Source organism: Anomaloglossus baeobatrachus, chromosome 9, assembly GCF_048569485.1.
Source record: "Anomaloglossus baeobatrachus isolate aAnoBae1 chromosome 9, aAnoBae1.hap1, whole genome shotgun sequence".
Taxonomy (NCBI): Eukaryota; Metazoa; Chordata; class Amphibia; order Anura; family Aromobatidae; genus Anomaloglossus; species Anomaloglossus baeobatrachus.
Window position 1 is genome coordinate 212,449,977 of NC_134361.1, and position 6,000 is coordinate 212,455,976.

The following is a 6,000-nucleotide window of genomic DNA, read 5'->3' on the forward strand; positions in this document are numbered from 1 at the left end:
TGTGTCAGGCATCCCTAAACAGGGGTGCTATGTCGATGACATAGATGGAGATGGGGTTAGGTAACATATTGCAGGTAAGCCCATGAGTCCTTACAGAGCATCCACCATGCTGACTACTGCTCCACTATCTACAAACACTGAAACTCTCAGTCCTACTCTCTAGCACCACCTCCGCTGTCAGGACAAAGTGAGAATTACATGTGGAAGACAAATACACCCCCTGATTGTCCACCCCCACACCACCAAGGGTCAGCCGAGTACCAGATGATCCTTTTTGCTTAGGAATTGAGGGACAGACTCCAATAAAATGACCCTGTATACCACAAAAACCAACAAACCCCCTTCTTTTTGCAGATTTTATTGGGGACATTCAAAGTAGTAGTAGTAGCTGCATGGGCTCCTCCAAACCCATAAGTGATGGTTCACCCCCAGATCATCGCCCCAACAATGGGGTACTGCCCCGAGAAAGGGTCTCCACGGAGAATGGTCTAACCAGTCTGTCTCGGAGGTGTCTGTCCACATGTACAGCCAAGGACATGGCGGTTTCCAAGGATTCAGGAGTGTCATAAATCATTAAGAAATCTTTCAGTTTCTCTGATAGTCCCTGACAGAATTGTCTTCTGAGATCTGGGTCCTTCCATTTAGTGTCGTTTGTCCATCTATGAAATTCTGAACAGTAAATCTCCGCTGACTGATCTTCCTCCCGGAGGCGACGCAGCCTAGACTCAGCCAAGGAGAGTCGGACAGGATCATCAGAGATGAGACCCAAGGCCTCAAAAAATTCATCCACCGACCAGAGACAACCGGAGCCCTGTGGCAATGAGAAAGCCCATGATTGCGGATCCCCCTGTAATAGAGAGATCACAATCCTGTCACGACTTTCGTGAGTGGTTGGGGGGCCCCTGCCGCTTACCCTCAAGCTAGGGAGGTACCTTGGGATTGCCCTCAACCCAGAATTACGCTTGAAGGTAGCGATGTCTGAGCCCCCAACCTCTCCCTATCTCCTGTCCTGGCCCTGATGGTAATGTCTTCTCCTTGGTAGACCCAAGGGGACAGGCTGAGACGGAGACTCCCAAAAAACCTCACTTACACAAAACAACAGACACGGGGGTAATAACACCTCACATACTCTAACAAACAACAGGGGAAACACTCGGGGGTGATCAGGTACCGAGAGGGGTAAAGGGAAGTTCCGACACCAGCGAAAACGTCCACACCAACATGCACCAGAAACAGCAGCAGAATTGTGACCGTCCACCTCCGAGCCCAGCTCCAGAATGATCCTGAATAACTGGCAATCCCTGCTGGAAACAGAGGGTTTTTATCCAGGCTAGAAGTGGCCATCAGCAGGAACAGCTGAGCTACTTAGTGGGGTCTGCAACAAAACTGAAAGTAACCCCTCGTGTGCCACAAGAAACAAATCCCGTAGAGTGTGTGTGGTCTAGACTGGTCAGAAAGGAAGCCAAACCTGAGCCTGTCACAAAACTCAGCAAGAGAAGACCGTGACAGTACCTCCCCTTTAAGGAGAGGCCTCAGGACTCTCAAGACCACATAACAACGCAAACCACAAAGGAAAAAACACCACAAAGACTGGACAAACCACCAACAATAAGGTGAACAGGTCCAGACATCAACATAAAACTAACGCAGGTATACAAGAGAAAACGCATCTCTTGAGCGCCGACCTGTGTACCACGTTATGGGCATTGAGTGCTGGGGGTAACTCTAGCTGCACGGCCGTAAGATCACTACTGTCCGCAACCCAATACGGGCTGAGGTAACCACAACCCGGACCCCTCCATTTGATGTTATTAGTGGAAACCCATAGTCACTCAAAAACAAGTCTGGACCTGGATGATTATTACACCCCGGCTCACGGTGAACAGATGCCAGCTGAGCGCGAGTGGAGAGCCCCCCAACCTGCACGGGCTCATCCTCAACATCCTGTGGGACCTCCACTTCCGTAATGGATATTGGGACCTTGGTCTTGGTGGATCTCTCTCTGAGGCCACCCTGATGGCAAGGGACATGGCGGCCTCCAGCGATGTGGGTGCGGAGTACTGCAGAAGGGCGTCCCTGAGCCGAGCAGACTACCCCTGTATGAACTGACTCCTGAGAGCCGGATTGTTCCATAGGGTGTCCGTGGCCCATCTCTGAAATTCAGAACAGTACTCCTACGCCAGGCGCGCCCCCTGCTGGAGGTTGCGGATCTGGGATTCTGCCAGAGAGACGCCATCAGGCTCACCGTAGACCAGGGCCAAAGCTGTGAAGAACTCATCTACCGATCCACACATAGCGTGAGAATTGGCCGGTAGAGAGAAGGCCCAGGATTGAGGATCGCCCAGCAACAAAGAGATAACGACCCCCACTTGCTGGACCTCAGTCCCCGACGACTGGGGATGGAGCCTACAATAAAGATGGCAGGCTCCCTCAAACACTCTGAACCTATCCAACCCCCCGAAAACCTGTCAGGGAGGTCCATCTTAGGATCAAGTTGAGTTTGGGCCGCCACCAACAGGCCCACAACCCGCTGCAGTTCCTGCATCATCTCCGCACGCAGACCCTCAAAGGAAACCTGTCAGGTGCAATATGCAGAACCACGAGCAGTTCTGGGTGTATATTGGACCTGACAGGTTCCCTTTAACCTCCTTCGAGAGGATCTACATGAGATGGGCAAGAGCTACAGCCTGTGTCATACTGGCACTGACGGAAAAAGGTAGGGCTGGTTATTCTGTCTCGACTTTCGTGAGTGGTTGGGGGGCCCTTTCCGCTTACCCTAAAGCTAGGGAGGTACCCTGGGCTTGCCCTCAACCCAGAATTACGTCTGAGCCCCCGACCTCTCCCTATCTCCTGTCCTGGCCCTGATGGTAATGTCCTCTCCACACCCACCACCCAAGGGGACAAGTTTGGACAGTTATCGCCAAAAACCCCACGTACACAAACAACAGAGAGGGGTAATAACCCCTCACATACTCCAACACACAGAAGGGTAAACACTCGGGGATGACCAGGTACTGAGAAAGGTAAAAGGGAAAGTTCCAACACCAGGGAAAACTTGCACACCAACAAGGACCAGAAACAGCAGCAGAAATGCGACCGTCCACCTCCGAGCCCAGCTCCAGAATGATTCTGAATAACCGTCACCCCCTGAACTGAAAGTAACCCCTCGTGTGCCACAAGAATGTAATCCCGTGTAATGTGTGTGGTCTAGGATGGTAAGAGAGGAAGCTCAAACCTAAGTTACCGGACAGGTTGGCAGTGGGTCCACTGGACCAAGGTACCGTTCACTGACCCAGTGTAGTGGACCTGGGCGGCCACAAAGCCTTCACTACTAACACTGGAGGTGGCAGCAGGTACACGCGCTGGTAAGAGTCCGCTCAGAGGCAGCATCGGGGGATCCCGATACCTCAATAACTGGCGCCACAGGATGTAGACCTGGAACCAGGACAGATGAAGCAGAGTCTGGTGTGGCTGGTACTGGTGGTAACAGGCAGGCGGTAGGTGTGTACAGGAACGGGGGGATAGACAAATGGACAAAAGCGGGATAACCAGCACTACTAGGCGGAAGTAGAGACCCAGTAATATGGAATGTGGAGTAGCACGGGGGACCTGACAACTAGCATGGGCAGACTAGGCTACTGGGACACGTTGAATAGGCACCTCCCAATGGGGGAAGGTGCCTAAAGTACCCAGTACCTGCAGGGGTCATAGGAAGAACATTCGGTTCGGGTGGTACTTGTCCTTTAAGAAAAGGGAAAGGAGTGCGACCACGCCCTAGTGTGCATGTGTGGACCTTGGGACCCAGATGTCAAAGCAGAAAGCATGGGGGAGATGGCTAGGGCAGGCCATCGACGCTTCAGTACAGGGGACTGCGGGGGAGACCAGGAGGCTGTGGGACCAGGATGAAGGCATGGGGACTGCAACTGTGAGCAGGGAGGGTGATGTCGGCGTTCCCGGGCATAGAGCACCAATGGCATGATACTCAGCCAGAAGCTCAGCAGAGTTTCAGCAACGATACCACAGAGGAGTACAAGCCACCTGCTTGCAAACAGAGCTATAATTAACCGAATAATATCAACAGCATCAGTCCAAGGAAGGAAGGGGTATATAAGTACTAAGGGAATACTAATAATCAGCAACTGGATGGAAGAAGAACTCTGCTGGGTCCTAAAGGGGAAGAGATGAAAACCCAGCAGGAAAGCTGCCTATACCAATGAATACTGACAGCAGGAACAATGTAAAGTCAGGGAGCATTCTGCACAGCCAAACGCCGTGACCTTATATTGCCAGAGGGTCTGTGATACACCCGTGACAGACCCTCAGTATCTTGTTTGGATGTCTTGTTTGGATGTGGCGGTGCAGCGCTCCATCGTAATGGGGAACTTCAGAGCCTATATGTTATGATTAGTGGGGGTCTCAGTGGGTCGAATCCCCACATATAAGAGTGAAGTCCAAAGACATACTGATAGGGAATTTAGATTGTGAGCCCCAATGGGGACAGTGTTGCCAATGTATGTAAAGCACTGTGGAATTAATAGCGCCATATAAATGAATAAATGTTATTATTATTATTATTATTAATATTTTTATAAGTATAATAAAAATAAAAAAAGCTGAAACTATAAAAATGTCTGACGCTCCACGGAAAAACTGGTCGCCCACTGCAAAACCCCGTGTGTGGCTCTGCTGCCCTCCAGTGGTGGACGCTGTTCCCTGCACCATCGCAGACATTTTTTACTGTGATCATTGCTGGTGTTTTATTTGCATTACTCTATCATTTCACTAGTATTAAATGTGTATTAGCCAACGATTCTGCAGTAGCAGTTGTCTCGTGTCATGTAGTCCTCCTGCTTGGGGTAACTATGCCTCCATGATTGACCTCATGTATTATACTCCAGAGCTGCACTCACTATTCTGCTGGTGCAGTCACTGTGTACATACATTACATTACTGATCCTGAGTTACCTCCTGTATTATACTCCAGAGCTGCACTCACTATTCTGCTGGTGCAGTGACTGTGTACATACATTACTGATCCTGAGTTACCTCCTGTATTATACTCCAGAGCTGCACTCACTATTCTGCTGGTGCAGTCACTGTGTACATACATTACATTACTGATCCTGGGCTACCTCCTGTATTATACCCCAGAGCTGCACTCACTATTCTGCTGGTGCAGTCACTGTGTACATACATTACTGATCCTGAGTTACCTCCTGTATTATACTCCAGAGCTGCACTCACTATTCTGATGGTGCAGTCACTGTGTACATACATTACTGATCCTGAGTTACCTCCTGTATTATACTTCAGAGCTGCACTCACTATTCTGCTGGTGCAGTGACTGTGTACATACATTACTGATCCTGAGTTACCTCCTGTATTATACTCCAGAGCTGCACTCACTATTCTGCTGGTGCAGTCACTGTGTACATACATTACTGATCCTGAGTTACCTCCTGTATTATACTCCAGAGCTGCACTCACTATTCTGCTGGTGCAGTCACTGTGTACATACATTACATTACTGATCCTGAGTTACCTCCTGTATTATACTCCAGAGCTGCACTCACTATTCTGCTGGTGCAGTGACTGTGTACATACATTACTGATCCTGAGTTACCTCCTGTATTATACTTCAGAGCTGCACTCACTATTCTTCTGGTGCAGTCACTGTGTACATACATTACATTACTGATCCTGAGTTACCTCCTGTATTATACTTCAGAGCTGCACTCACTATTCTGCTGGTGCAGTGACTGTGTACATACATTACTGATCCTGAGTTACCTCCTGTATTATACTTCAGAGCTGCACTCACTATTCTGCTGGTGCAGTGACTGTGTACATACATTACTGATCCTGAGTTACCTCCTGTATTATACTCCAGAGCTGCACTCACTATTCTGCTGGTGTAGTCACTGTGTACATATATTACTGATCCTGAGTTACCTCCTGTATTATACTCCAGAGCTGCACTCACTATTCTGCTGGTGCAGT